A 16,399-nucleotide genomic window follows, 5' to 3' on the forward strand; every position below is an offset into this window, starting at 1 on the left:
TGATCATGGTGGACTCTCTTTTGGATATGTTGTTGGATTTGGTTAGCTAGCATTTTGTTAAGGATTTCAGCATATATGTTCATCAGGATCATTGGTCTGTAGTTTTCTTTTTTGCTTATATCCGTTCCTGGTTTTGGTATTAGGGTGATACTGGCCTTATAGAATGATTTAGGGAAGATTTCCTCTTTCTCTATCTTGTGGAATAGTGTCAATAAAATTGGTACCAATTCTTCTTTGAATGTCTGGTAGAATTCTGCTGTGAATCTCTCTGGTCCTGGACTTTATTTGTTGGTAATTTTTTATTACCATTTCAATCTTGCTACTTGTTATTGGTCTGTTCAGATTATCTAATTCTTCCTGATTTAAACTAGAAAAGTTGTACCTTTCCAGGAATTTATCCATGTCTTCTAGGTCTTCTAGTTTATGTGCATAAAGGTGTTCACAGTAGCCTTGAATGATCTTTTGTATTTCTGTAGTGTCAGTTGTAATATCTCCCATTTCATTTCGAATTGAGCTTATTTGGATTTTCTGCCTTCTTTTATTAGTTAACCTTGCTAATGGTATATCAATTTTAACTATCCTTTCAAAGAATCAGCTTTTTGTTTCATTTATCTTTTGTATTTTTTTGTTTGTTTGTTTCAATTTCATTTAGTTCTGCTCTGATCTTGGTTACTTCCTTTCTTCCCCTGGGTTTGGGTTTGGTTTGTTCTTGTTTCCCTAGTTCCTTAAGTGTGACCTTAAATTATCTACTTGTGCTCTTTCGGACTCTTTGATGTAGACTTTTAGGACTATGAAATTTCCTCTTAGCACCTCACTTGCTAGATCTCAAAGGTTTTGATAGGTTGTGTAACTATTGTCATTCAGTTCAAATAATTTTTTAATTTCCATCTTGATTTCATTTTTGACTCAGTGACCATTCAGGAGCAGGTTATTTAATTTCCACATATTTGCATGGTTTTGAAGGCTCCTTTTGGAGTTGATTTCCAGTTTTATTCCACTGTGGTCTGAGAGAGTGCTTGATATAATTTCAATTTTCTTGAATTTATTGAGCCTAGTTTTGTGGCCTATCATATGGTCTATCTTGGAGAAAGTTCCATGCACTGTTGAACAGAATGTATAGTCTATGGTTGTTGTGTAGAATGTTCCATAAGTATCTGTTAAATTCATTTGTTCAGGGGTATAGTTTAAATCTATTGTTTCTTTGTTGACTTTCTCTCTTGATGACCTGTTTAGTGATGTCAGTGGAGTACTGAAGTCCCCCATTATTATTGTGCTGCTGTCTATCTCATTTCTTAGGTCTATTAGTAATTGTTTTATAAATTTGGATGCTCCAGTGTTAGGTAAATATATATTTAGGATTGTGACATTTTCCCATTGGCCTTGTGCCTATTATCAATTATTGTTAAGGCTACCAAATTGCTTCTAGTAACAAGGTATCCATGTTTGTGAAATATTTACTCCCTCTTTTCTTTATTGAAAACTTTGAGCAGATTCAAGTTAATCTTATACTAGGTGCACTCCCACCTGAATTAGGAACACTGTGGGAGGAAAGTGTGGGCACAGAGAGAGGCACCGGGAGCTGCAGCTCTCTCCACTGTCCCTGAGCTGCCACTGCAGATGATCCAGGAGAAACTCAGCCCTTTCATAGAATAACAGAGCTGTGTTTTTTTCTAACTACAAATGGGGTCACGATGTTTTCACAGTCTGAATCCCACCATGGTAGAGTTCTGGACAACTGAAAGTCCTCTGTTGTGTGTATTACAGAAAAAACACAGCGGAAATCATTGATTTAGCCCAAAGCTGAGCAGCCCTGAGAGTGGAGAGGATCTGAGCGGATGGTCATTCTGGATCTGTGTGAGGGCAGGAAAAGGTGACAGAGAAGAAGGAAAGAGGGACAGGACACAGGACAGGAGCCAGAGGGCACCACAGATAGGATGTGGACAGTTCTGGGGCTCAGGTTAGAACTGGGATTGAGGTCGGGCACGGTGGCTCATGCCTGTAATCCCAGTTCTTTGAGAGGCTGAGGCAGGCAGATCACCTGAGGTCAGGAGTTCGAGACCAGCCTGACCAACATGGTGAAACCCCATCTCTACTAAAAATACAAAAACTGGCCAGACGTGGTCGTGTGTGCCTATATTCCCAGCTACCTGGGAAGCTGAGGTAGTAGAATTGCTTGAACCTGAGAGGCAGAGGTTGCAGTGAGCCAGGATCATGCCATTGCACTCCAGCCTGGACAACAGGAGTGAAACTCTGTCAAAAAAAAAAAAAAAGACCTGGGATTGGGCTGGGGTTAGGCTGGGGTTAGAGCCAGAGTTAGGGTCTGTGTTCATTTTAAAGCCATGGTTCTCAGCTTGGGTTACATTACAGTCAGCTGGAGGACGTATTAAATTCCTGGGATCCACCCCTTGGAGACTGTGATTCAAGTGGTGAAGTCTGGGCATGAGTATTTGTTAAAAGCCTGCAGGGTTGAGAACTCATGAGGATGTGAAGAGATCCATGCAAGAAGCAAGCGACAGGGACCACATTCAGAATGAAGAGTCATCCACCCTTCCATTCAGGTCCTCTCCTGAGCTTTTAGCCCCCTAGTATCAGAAGAACCAAGCCAGCTCCAGAATAATGCAGCAGTAAGTGCTCAAACCAGGGAACTTAAGTCCCCTTTGATTTATTTAAGTCAAGAAAAAAAGGCAAGGCTGGGCCCAGGTCTTAGTTGGAACACGCTTCCAGGTAGCACTCATTCAGAGAAGGATGCAGCTTAGACAAAGACCTGGTTGGTGTCAGGCCTGGATACAGAATTGATTTATGTCTTTGTGCCTCTTTCTCTCATGACAAGGCTGTTGTTAGGACAGGCTGGCACCCCTAGAAAGCACCAGTGGGCTTGTGCAGATGGCTTCCCTCCACTTCCAGTGGGAAATCGACCTTTGGAAAGACAAAGTTTCACTCTTGAAAAAGATTTTTAGCTCCCCAATGAAAATTCTCAATACTATATAAAGAGACAAATATTTATATATGTGTATGCATGTACCTATATGTTAACTTTCAATCACGCTTAACATTCATGGAAATCCTTAGCAATCAGTGTCTAAGAAAACATTCTCTGTTAAGGCTGTAACTGACTGTGTTAGTTGCCCTGCTTGTCTACCCACATAAATAGCTCCAACCAATGAAACAAAAAATCTAAAATTAAACATAAAAGTGCAACATCAACTGCCAATGTAATAATATTTCCTGGAAAGTCAGTAGATACATATGGTCCCATTTTGCAGATGAGGACATTTAGCTGCCATAGGTTCATTGAAGTTAAACTGATCTCAAAGTGTATACAGCCTCTACCTCTGGCTTTTGGCAAATGTTTGTTTCAATTTTAGGAAGAGGGTCAACTTTCAGGGTACCATGAAAGGAAAAAAAAAAAAAACCAGAGAAAACATGGTTGCTCCCAGTCTCCTGTGTCAGTTTAGTTCCTGGTGGGCACCATGCTGCAATGAAGTTGGCACAAGATCAGTATTACAGAAGCAGAAGCATGAATTGCCCACCTTATTCCTCCCACGTGCCCATGATGCAAGCAGGGTCTGCACCCAAGCCCCAACCCCATTTCCACCTGTGCCCAGCCTGGAGGTGTCTGGCAACAAGGCATCACATATTGATCTCTCTTAGCTGATACTAATGAATGATAGGGTACTCCCTATGTGGCAGGGGCCACAGGAATTCTTTCATTAATTTATTTATTCAATTATTCAATAAATATTTACTGAGCAGCTACTACTTTCCAGGCATCTTTCTGGGAACTTTTTGTGCATGACTTAATGGAATTCTCATTTAGAAAAAGAAAACTCTGGCCAGGAAGTGTGGCTCACACCTATAATCCCAACACTTTGGGAGGCCAAGGTGGGAAGATCACTTGAGCCAGGAGTTCAAGACCAATCTGGACAACATAACAAGACCCCGTGTCCACAAGAAATTAAAAAATTAGCGAGGAGTAGTCATCTGTCATCATCTGTCTCAGCCGATGTCATCATCTGTCTTAGAGGATCCTCCTGCCTCAGCCTCCTGAGTAGCTGGGACTACAGGTGTGCACCGTCATGCCTGTCTAATTTTTAATTTTTTTGTAGACATGGAGATCTCACTATGTTGCCCAGGCTGGTCTCCAACTATTTTGACCTCTTATTGCTAGACACTGCACTAAATATTTTGCATCATTTCATCCTCCCCTCAATGCTATGAGGTTGCACAAATGTTATCCCCATTCTCCAGGTGGGAAAACTGAGGCTCAAGCGTTTGTAATCTCAGCTACTTGGGAGACTGAGGTGAAAGGATCACATGAGCCCAGGAGTTTGAGGCTGCAGTGAGCTATGATCATACCACAGCACCCCAGCCTGGGCAACAGAGCAAGACCCTTTCTGTAAAAACAAAACAACACAAAACAAACACAAAAACCTGAGGTAGAGATTGCTATCAGGTTCACCTCACAGGTAAGGAGATGAATGCTTATGCAGATTGTGACTTGCATGAAACAGCACCAGAGAGCACCAGTGTCACACTCAGATCCACCTTTATCCTAAGTCCCCAGACCTAACCAATGCCTTCTCAGTATCACCCAAAGCCTAGGTCTTCCTTTATTCCATGGGATAGCTGCACACAAAACCAGGATCTTTCAGCTGCAGATAGAGCAGCTCAGCAACTCCCAGCCTTAGTTACAGGAAGGGCAGGAAGGAGAAGACCTAATTATAATTGTCTAATGAGAAACCACTACATCCTATGGAGACAGACGATGACAGAGACAGGGAGACAACAAGGAGTGAAGGAAAAGACAAAAATAGAGGCAAGAGGCAGAGAGGAGAGAGATGAAGAATGAAAGAGAAAGAAGAGGGGAGAAGGGACGGAAGACACGAGCAAGCAGAGAGAGAGAGAGAGGGAGAGGAGGGAGCAGCAACAAGAAACACAGGGGAGGTGGAGAGAGAAAAACCAAGAAGACAGAAAAAGTGGGGAAACAGACCCAGAAAACCGGAGGGGAGGGGGCAAGAGGCAGGCACAAAGGAAAACACAGGAGGCAGACAGCAAGAGAGGAGAGGGAGAGGGAGAATAGGAGTCCCCCGCCCGCTGTCACACACGCACACACACACGCACTCTCTCTCTCTCCTGTGGTTGGTTGTGTTTTGTGCATGTTCCTCTGAAGAGACCCTGGGAGCAGTCGTCCCTGCAGCACCGCCCTCATGCTCAGCCAGGGCAAAGGAGATGCCTATCAGACAGGTGCTCTGTAAAGAAGCTAGCTCCCAAGGTAAAATTGATTTTATATGTTTGTTTGTTCTGACCTTGACTGTTCCCCATTGGGACGCCTCAGAAGCAGCATTGAATATACGAGGAGATATGAATGTGTCCGTGCCGCGGCTGGGTCAGGGCAGCTCCATGCAGGAAATGCCACAAGCTCTGAGCCAGCAGGTGGACCCGTGAGCCTCGCCATCCAAGGGGCAGGGTTGGCTCAAAGGACCACAGGCTGTGATGCACCTGGGGCTAACAGAGTCATGAGGCATGTTTGAGGCCAAGAATGTCGACCCAAGGAGAAAGGAATGTGCATCAGAAAAGATGCAAGAGAAATGGAAAAACCCACATGGCTAAGAGGCTGATTCCAGAGGTGCAAATGACCTAGGGAATCTGGCTAACAGTGCTTCCTCCTCCTCCTCCTCCTCCTCCTCATCATCATCATCATCATCTCTCTACTTTAACCTCCTTTTGTTTTATTTTGGTGGAGTCTTGCTCTGTTGCCCAGGCTGTAGTGCAGTGGCATGATCTCGGCTCACTGCAACCTCTGCCTCCCAGGTTCAAGCAATTCTCCTGCCTCAGCCTCCCAAGTAGCTGGGATTACAGGTGTGCACCACCACTCCCAGCTATTTTTTATATTTTTAGTAGAGACGGGTTTCTACTATGTTGGCTGGTCTCGAACTCCTGACCTCAAATGATCCACCCACCTTGGCTTTCCAGGGTGCTGGAATTACAGGTGTGAGCCATCGTGCCTGGCCTATTTTAAACCCTTAAAAAATTAATGTAACTTTTTGTATAGATAGTGTCTCACTCTGTTGCCCAGGCTAAAGTGCATGATCTCACTCTGTTGCCCAGGCTAAAGGCATGATCATAGCTCACTGAAGCCCTAAACTCCTGTGCTCAGGTAATCCTCCAACTTTAGCCTCCTGAGTAGCTGAGAAAACAGGTGCCCACCATCATGCCTGGCTAATTTTTAAATTTTTTGTAGACACAGCGGTCTCACTAAGTTGCCCAGGTTGGTCTCCAACTATTTTGCCTCTTAATGCTAGACACCATACTAAATATTTTACATCATTTAACCCATACATCAATGGTATGAGGTTGCACATACGCTATCCCCATTTTCCAGGTGAGAAAACTGAGCCTCAGGAAGCTTTCTCCCAAGGTAAATAATACCATTATTATTAGTGTGTGGTAAATAATACCATTGCTCTTGAACTCAAATCTTCCTGACGCCTATGCCTATCCTTGCAACAGCTCTCCCTTGGCTCGCTCAGGTTCCCAAACACCCAGTCAGGGGCAGCAAAGTTCCATCCAGGCAGCAGAATTTGGGTCAGATGTCATGGGCATCCAAGGCTGCCTGGGTAGGGGTGGTGAGGCCAGGCTGAAAAAGATTCTCAAATCCCCTCGGAAAGGCAGAGAGAATGTAGTTCGGGTGGTCTGTTTATTCTCAGAGGACTCTAGTCTGTGGATTTTGAATAGTACTGGTGGCAGGGGTGAAGTCTGTGGGAAGGAGATGGCTCCTTTCAGGCAGATGTCAGGGCACAGACAAGGAGAGCCAGGAGGGAAAGAGAGACACACATTTAACTGCATAGAAGCGGCAGAGAGGCAGGCAGAGGCCATGCCTAAGGGTACTCAGAGGCTATTAGGCTCACATGCAGGCAGTTCTGTGGCAGCAAGACTTCATCTAGCAGCCTGTCTCCAAATGGGATCCACCTGCTTGGTAAGATGGGCTCAGGAGCTGGGCAGGGCCAGGCCTGCAGAAGATCTTGGGGACTGAGGCTGGCAGAGGCCAGGGAAGGGCAGAGCAAAGAGACCAGAGTCAGTCAACCCATATGGGAAATGGCTCCTCTTTGTCCAAAATTAAAACCGTTAAGGACATAACTTCTCTGTACAGTAGCAATCATATTTAAGTAAGTCATAATCTAACACATTAAGAACCATAAGAGATGGCCTTGCTGAGAGCTGAGGAGACTCAGGGGAAGGAACTCAGGCCTGAGGACCTGAAAGAAGTCTTTCCCTAGCTGACTAGAGAAGAAGGAAGGTACCAAGACAGGGAGCTCATGGAGGCCTAAATGGATGTTGTATGTTCAGGGAAGTTGGGTGTAGCCACACCTTAGGGAGAATGAAGGGTTACAGGGGGAAGTAAGGAAGGAGAAAACCAGAAATGTGGGTTGGGCATATAGTGTGAAGATCCACTTATACTGTGAGTGGTGTCTTCAGGGCCTGTGTGAAATGCACAGTGCTCACACAAAGGCGAACACACAAAGCACTTGGCATGCAGCATTCCACAATCTAGGTAGCATTTTTACCCTCTGTTGACCAAGGGAATTGTCATGATATTCACTCAAGGAGATAACTGACAACATTTAAAGAATAGGGATTTATCTGTCCCCTAAATTCAACCCTTTGGTTTATAATCTCTAGGTCACACGCTCCATGTGAGAAATAAAAATATAATTCTAAGCCCCCCAACCAACTGAACAGAAAGAACAGAGACCCTCTTGGCCAATGGGATACCAGCAAAGCCTTAAAAACTGAGTTCCAGGGCCAAGTGTGGTGTCTCATGCCTGTAATTCTAGCACTTTGGGAGGCCGAGGCAGGAGGAGTACTTAAGGCCAGGAGTTTGAGAACAGCCTGGGCAACATAGCAGCACCCCATCTCTACAAAAAAATAAAATACATTAACCAGGCTGGTAGCATGCTGTTATAGTCCCAGCTACTGGAGAGGCCCAGGGGGGAGGGTCTCTTGAGCCCAGGAGTTGGAAGCTGCAATGATCCATGATTGTACCACTGCACTCCAGCCAGGCACACAGCAAGACACTGTCTCTGAAAAGAGAAAGAAAAATGGATTTTCTGTCCACAATGAGATGAGAGGTTGGAGTTGGACACGCCTCAATGTATCCCCTCCCTCCCTAACTGCCATTAGGGTTTCTTTCCTAAGAGTTAAACAAAAACCAGCCCTTTTGAAAGACTTGCTCCACTGCTGATTTACACAGCAACTGACCAGCCTTCCTTCCTGAGGAGAGACCACCATGGGCTGGTTCTAATTTACAGAGCCTACACACAGGATACCACTGTGTCCTCTGTTTCACCTTTTGACACATAAAGCCTGAGCTTAATGTATTTAAATGTTAAATCTCCACCTCAAAGTGAACATGGGACTTATGTGATGGGTTTGTTTGCTTACTATGGATTGGTGCACACACCCTCATCACCAATGTTCGTAACCTCTCCAATAACCTCTTAAATATATACACTTAGCCAACCCATTTGGCATAAATTTCTGTTCCACTTTTCTCCTTCATAGTGCTGGCCTTGGTTTCTACCAGAGGCTATGCTGCCCATTGTGTGGAATGGTCAACCTGTAGGCTGTAACCCTTTATCAGAAATAAAACCCTCCTCCCGAAATTTATGAACCTCATGGTTCTTCAGCTGACACATGTCGATTTATAATTTGGGTTACCCCTGTACCTAAGATTCCTTAAACATTCCACATTTATCCCATTTATAGGTCCAAATGGAAGCAGGATTTAGAAGCAGTATACTAGGAATAGCACCTATAATCTTGAAGCTTAGAGAAACTTTTAAAAGGATTTTGGAAACCTTTCTCCTTCATGCACCAATGTATCCATGGAGCCAGAGATGAGATATTTAGGACTCTGGAGGGCAAGAGAGGAAAGGACATCACCTTTCACATCAGGGAAATAGCCAGACTCCTACCAGGATTAGGTAGCCCAGATATGACAGGAGGCCTTTGAAAGATTTCAGGGTGTTCTCTGAGTACGCAAGGACAAGAAGCAGATGTTGAGAGAATTCTCAGTCTTGTTGATGCAAACTTTACTTCATTAATGACCTCAAGAACATTGGAAATTGTGTGGGAGGAACAAAGGAAGCCATTAGAGACATCTCTCACCACATGATCTCTTGGGGAACATGAATTTGAGGCAGCAGATCTAATCTAAAGAAATGCACAAACTAGATAGAGATAAATAGCAAGTCTGGATGGCATCGTCCAAGTGTTTTGAAAGAACTCAAGCATAAAATTGGGGATGTATTGGCCAAAATGTGGAATGGATCTTTATAAATGGCTGCTCTGTTGAGAAGTGGAGCAGGCACTGGCCTGAGCTGCCCGAGACAACACCTGGGAGCCCCAGGTCAGTGAAAGAAGTCTTGTTTCCCCTGCAGGCCATATCAGCACTCTAGGGCAGAGAGAGAAATCAGTGGAACAGTTCTGTCGTTATAAACTGCATCATTATAGGATTATACCCTTCTGATTCCTCCAAGGGCATTCTAGCCTGGTTCATTCAATCACGTGAAGTGAGTTGTTCAAAGGACAGTTGGCTTAACTCGCTCACCAAAGACTCTTAGGTCAAGAGAAACCAGTTTGGGGATTGAAGGGAAAGGTTTAACCAGGCCTTCAGATGGGCTACAGATTTTTTTAAGTCCTTGTACTTTTATTTCTAAAAATGGGAAGGTTGCTTTTAAATTAATTTTAAACTTGGGAATCCCTGCAGTCAACTTGCAGACTGTATGACAGTTTGGCCTTTGCTTCCTTTTCGTCACCTTCCCCCAAGCTTTGGGACTCTCTTGTAGGCACCTCACTATCCCAGATCTGGACATTTTAACAGGAGTCCTTCACCCATGGGTTGTTCAAAGCACTGACTAAAAGAAGCCCTCCTTCAGTGGCGTTCATTTCAAGGATTTCTCAGAATTTCTTTATTTGATCCCAATCTTCTTCCTATTAATATTTATTTATCTTCTACCACTCCTTCTCAGTGAGGATCTCTCAGTCAACTATCTACTCACTTGCATCGGGCCACTGCTGAAATATGTATGTTTGGATGCACATTCTAACATGGAGCCTTGACAAAACTGGATCTTCCAGAAGGGGACAACAAAGGTGGAGAAGCATTGAACGCCATGGGAAATTGAGGGAATCAGAAATGTTTGGCAGAAGTAAAAAAGAATGAGATCTCTCCTTGCAGAAGAGACAGTTTGAAAATGGGGCAAATGAGAGGAGCCTAAATTTATCATTCATTCATTCAAAGTTTTATTGAACACCTACTATGAGGTGACATCCTTCAAGGTAGTAGAGAGAAAACAGTGAATGAGACAAAAAGGACCTTAGTCTCAAGAACACTGCATTCTAGTGAAGAAAAAATGAGAAAAATAAAAAAATGAAAATTATATATATGTGTATAAAATTAATGAAGTAAAATAGAGCAATGTGGTCAAAAGTGCAAGGTGGGAAGTAATTTAGGTTGGCTAATTAATGAAGACTTCTGCAAGGAAACATCACTTTATGAAGAACCAAACTCTTCAGTAAATTAATTGTAGACAGGAGTAGATTCCTGAGACTTCTTCAGATGCATAAAATATTTAAAAGTAGGAGTTTGGCCAAAAAGATGTCCTGAAGTTTAGTGCATTAGTGAATGACTTAAGCATCAGCACATCTAAGAGAGGCCTAGAAGGAAATGCAGTCTTCATCCAATTACAAAACCATGGTCAGTGAAAAACTAGAGAGATGTAGTCATGGTATCTTTTGGGAATATATCCCATGTCAGCTTAGAAGTTAAGGACAGCACCGTTTAACAATTTTCTTCTTTATAGGAAATAATTGGTATTAACAATTGAGATCATTACTTCTTGTTCTTAAGCAATCTATGCTGATATCTCTGTTTTACTTCCAAATATGGGCTGCTTATCTAACAAAGAAAAGAAAATTAAATAATCTTTTTACTTCCTATTGAGTTCTTTTGTTCTATGTGGTTCAACCAGACTTTCCAAACTGTTCTATGAAAGAATAGTTACAAACAAACCCTATGTATTTGAAATAAATAAAGATGTAATTGGATGCCAGCATGATCCCATAATTTCTGCCCTGAGCAAAGCAAATAAAGGGTATCTACTACTCTTTTGGTATGGTCAAAACTGCTTAGTCAGTCACGCTCAGCTAGGGGTCTTGGGCTATTCTGCTAACATTTGCTCCATCAAGCAAATAAGTAACAGAGTCTAGGACTGATCATATAGTTAAAGAACCTACCCTCAAGCAGTAATAGTGCTAGAAATTGTTTGATAGTTGTATTAGTCTGTTTTCATGCTGTAATAAAGATATACCCGAGACTGGGTAATTTATAAAGAAAAAGAAGTTTGACTGACTCACAGTTCCACATGGCTGGGGATGCCTCAAAATCATGGTGGAAGGCAAAAGGCACATCTTACATGGTGGCAGACAAGAGAGAATCAGGCCCAAGCAAAAAGAGTTTCCCCTTATAAAGCCATCAGATCTTGTGAGACTTATTCACTACCATGAGAACAGTATGGGGGAAATTGCCCATGTGATTTAATTATTTCTTACCAACTCCCTCCCACAACATGTGGGAATAATGGGAGCTACAATTCAAGATGAAATTTGGATGGAGATACAGTCAACCATATCATTCTGCCCCTGACCCCTCCCAAATCTCATGTCCTCACATTTGAAACCAATAATGCCTTCCCAACAGTCCCCCAAAGTCTTAGCTCATTTCAGCATTAACTCAAAAGTCCACAGTCCAAAGTCTCATCTGAGACAAGGCAAGTCCTTTCTGCCTATGAGCCTGTAAAATCAAAAGCAAGTTAGTTACTTCCTAGATACAACGCAGGTACAGGTGTTGGATAAATACAACTGTTCCAAACGGGAGAAATTGGCCAAAAGAAAGAGGCAACAGGCTCCATGCAAGTCTGAAATCCAATAGGGCAGTCATTAAACCTTGAAGTTCCGAAATGATCTCCTTTGACTCCATGTCTCATATCCAGGGCATGCTGATGCAAGAGGTGGGTTCCCATGGCCTCAGGCAGCTCTGCCCCTATGGCTTTGCAGGGTACAGCCCTACTCCTGTCTGCTTTCATGGGCTACTGTTGAGTGTCTGTGACTTTTCCAGATGCACAGTGCAAGCTGTCAGTGGATCTACTGTTCTGGGGTCTAAAAGGCCGTGGCCCTCTTTTCACAGCCCCATTAGGCAGTGCCCCAGTGGGAACTTTGTGTGGGAACTGACACCCTACATTTCCCTTCTGCACTGCCCTAGCAGAGGTTCTCCAATAAGGCCCCACCCCTGCAGCAAACCTGTCTGGACATCCAGGCATTTTTATACATCCTCTGAAATCTAGGCCAGGGGTTCCCAAACCTCAATTCTTGACTTCTGTGCACCTGTAGGCTCAACATCACATGGAAACTGCCACAGCTTGAGACTTGCACCCTCTGAAGTCATGGCCAAAGCTGAACCTTGGCCCCTTTTAGCCATGGCTAGAGAGATGGACACAGGACACCAGGTCCCTAGGCTGCACACAGCAGGGGACCCCGAGCCCAGCCCATTAAGCCATTTTTTCCTCCTAAGCCTCTGGGCCTGTGATGGGCGGGGCTGCTGCAAAGGTCTCTGACATGCCTTGGAGACATTTTCCTCGTTGTCTTGGTGATTAACATTTGGTTCCTCATTAAGTTTGCAAATTTTTGCAGCAGACTTGAATTTCTCATCAGAAAATTGGGTTTTTCTTTTCTATCACATCGTCAGGCTGCCAATTTTCCAAACTTTAATGCTCTGTTTCCCTTTTAAAACTGAATGCATTTAACAGCACCCAAGTCACTCTTGAAGGCTTTTCTGCTTAGAAATTTCTTCTGCCAGATACTCTAAATTATCTCCCTTAAGTTCAAAACTCCACAAATCTCTCAGTCAGGAGCAAAATGACACCAGTATCTTTGTTAAAACACAGCAAGAGTCACCTTTTACTCAAGTTCTCAACAAGTTCCTCATCTCCATCTGAGACCACCTTAGACTGGATTTCATTGTCCATATCATTATCAGCATTTTGGTTAAAGTCATTCAACAACTCTCTAGGAAGTTTTAAACTTTCCCACATCTTCCTGTCTTCTGAGCCCTCCAAGACTCTAGGAAGTTCCAAACTTTCCCACATTTCCCTATCTTCTTCTGAGCCTTCCAAACTGTTCCAACATTTGCCTGTTATCCAGCTCCAAAGTCATTTCCACATTTACAGATATCTTTACAGCAGTGCCCCACGCTCTCAATACCAATATACTGCATTAGTCCGTTTTCATGCTGTTGAAAAAGATATACCCGAGACTGAGTCATTTATAAATAAACATAAGTTTAATTGACTCACAGTTCCACGTGGCTGGGGAGGCCTCATAATCATGGTAGAAGGCAAAAGTCATGTCTTACGCAGTGGGAGACAAGAAAGAATCAGGACCAAGTGAAAGGGGTTTCCCCCTATAAAACTATCAGATCTTGTGAGACACATTCAATACCATAAAGACAGTATGAGGAAAACTGCCCCCATGATTTAATTATCTCCTACTGGGTGCCTCCCACAACATGTTGGAATTATGGGAGCTACAATTCAAGATGAGGTTTGGGTGGGGACACAGCCACCCATATTAACAGTGCATATGATAAAGACAAAAGGTAGAATTAAATCCTTTGATGAGTCTCTGTCTCTTAATGACCTGTAAATTCCATTTTACCATCACCCAAAATAATACAGCTATGTTCTGGTATAGATGAGTGAGAAACCCCAACTTTGATAGACTCTAAAGTAAGACCAGAGACAGGCTCAGCGACAATTTTACTAATGAACCACCCAAAGTGAGATGAACTTTTAAAAATTCTCCCATTGTCCTCAACACCACATGAGGCAAAAATTTACAAATGGAATGTAATTAAAACTGTATCTTCTTTGACCAATTTCAAGAAAATATTCTCCAAGGCATGCTGGAATTATGGAACATTGAGCAAGACTGTCTGGGTGCCAGAAGCTGTTATTGGAAATATAGAATAAACTTGAGGGTAACAGGCAGTTGCAGGAACCCCCAAACATTAATTTTAGTCTCAGTTGGCTGCATCGTATCAACCTATAAACACCTCTCCACTTTCAATTAACATTTCTCTGTCTCCTGTCTCACTGAATATTATATTTAACTAATTTAAGGGGATTGGTAAAGAGAGTTTTCACACTTCACAGGAAAACATAATGAAATAATTATACCTTTACCTACAAAAGGCATGAGAATATTACATAAGCAGCTTCAAGGCTTTGCAACTACAACCTCTTTCCTCTGTCTTCTGTTTGAGATTTAGTATCTGAGTTTTCACTTAGATATACTCCATTTTTACATCCTTGTGCATGCATATTGCAAAACTTCTGGGAATTGCACTTCTGGCATCTTCTTTGGTTACACAGTATATTGGCCATGATACATGATGTGGGGTTATATACATGGCAGGCTGGGACCCCAGCCACATGTGTTGGTGGAGAAGAATGAAATCTGGAATTTGGGACTGGGAAAAGAAATTCATAAGACTGTTCTCAACATAGGTGTGGCCTGTGGGACAAGGTGTAATGTTAGCATCCTCGTCTAGTGTATCAGTCAGCTATTGACACAACAATGCTGCATAACCAACTATCTTAAAACTTGTGTGTTACAAACACAGCATTAATTCTCATGCTTGTGGATTTTACAGACCAATCATGGCTCAAAGGAATCTGTCAAGCTGCAGGTTGCCTGAGCCTGCATCCAAACCATCAACTGGGTTCAGGTCTGACCCATGTTCTCAGGCTGGGCTGAAAGGGCAGTGACTGCTCAGTAGATGGGTATCAAAAAAACTGCAGAGCCAAGCCAAACCATGCCAACATATTTAAAGCCTCTACTTACATTGTGTCTGTCAATATTCCTTCAGCCAAAGAAGTCACATGGCCAGGCCAAAAATCTAGGGATGGAGGAGCATATATCGTTCTCAGTGGGAGCTATAAGGTAGTACATATTTGCAGAATAACCAATAATCCTATCCATCAGAGTCATGAAAGGGCAATCCAATGGGGAGGGTGAGCAGTGAGTAAAGAGATAAAGAGTATTCAAAATCAAGCCAAGCTCCAGGGAGAAAGGTCATGTATCACCAAAATAGAGTGCCACGGCCCCAGTCATCCAGAGGGGAGTTCAACATGGAGCATCAGGAAAACAGGAAGAAACCCAGACTTCAAGGTGAAACATAATGAGCAGAAAGCCAGGCTCACAACAAAATTAATGTACAACCCATGTTGGGTTGAGCTGAGCTGATGAGATGTTCCCTGACCTGGCAGCACTACCTCAGGCTGTAGGCTGGGGGATTCTGCAGAGGAGGCCTCACTGGTACCACCTGAATGGAGTTTGGGAAGCTGGGAGATATTTAGTACAACATACTCCATATCTATGGCACCCTCAGAGAGCCTACATGGGATTCAGCAAGATGTTAAGATGGGATTGTATTGTTTTGTCTTGTTTTGTTTTGTTTTGCTTCGTGCTTTGAACTAGGTTTCTAAAGCATTTAAATCATTGTTCAGAATGCAGAAATCACAAAAAGCTAAAAGAGTAACATGAGCAGCCAGAGAAGAGGTCAGATCCCATACAAGCCTGGTTATGGAAAGCTAAAAGTTTCTGGTTAAAAAACGTTAAAAACCTAACCTGCATTACCATTGCTTAGGGTAACGCAACAGGCATAATGGCTACTTACCATTGCAGCAAGCATAATGACTCCCCCCAAGCAAGTAAGGGACTCTTCTCGCCTCTATGTTACACGAAAGATAATGTGGCCAGCCATTCTGATTCTGTAAATCAGTGCTCAGAGTAAGAGGTATCAAAGAATAAAATAGAGCTGAACAATGATTTACAAGCATCCAAAAAGTTTTGACACAATTACAGTTAACATAGAGAGATAAGGCTAAGAAATTAAAGTGTTTAGAGTCAAGTATTATGTAAATAGTAGGGCAAAAATAATCCAGTGTTAAGAAAATCGATGTTTCTTCAGTAGAGAAGCCAATAAACACAAAAGAAAAGAAACACAAAATATTAGAAGAAAAGTCTGAGTCTATTTTGTGTTGCTATAAAGGAATACCTGAGTCTAGGTAATTTATAAAGAAAAGATGTTATTTTGGCTCACAGTTCTGTAGGCTGTACAAGAAGCATGGTGCCTACATTTGCTTGGCCTCTGGTGAGGACCTCAGGCTGCTTCCACTCATGGCAGAAGCTGGCAGGGAGCTGCCATATGCGGAAATTACATGTCGAGAGAGGAAGCGAGAGAGAAGGAAGCAAGGTACCAGGCTTTTTAAAACAACCA

This window comes from Rhinopithecus bieti, unplaced genomic scaffold (assembly GCF_001698545.2).
Source record: "Rhinopithecus bieti isolate Rb0 unplaced genomic scaffold, ASM169854v2 scaffold_13348, whole genome shotgun sequence".
In the NCBI taxonomy this organism is placed as follows: Eukaryota; Metazoa; Chordata; class Mammalia; order Primates; family Cercopithecidae; genus Rhinopithecus; species Rhinopithecus bieti.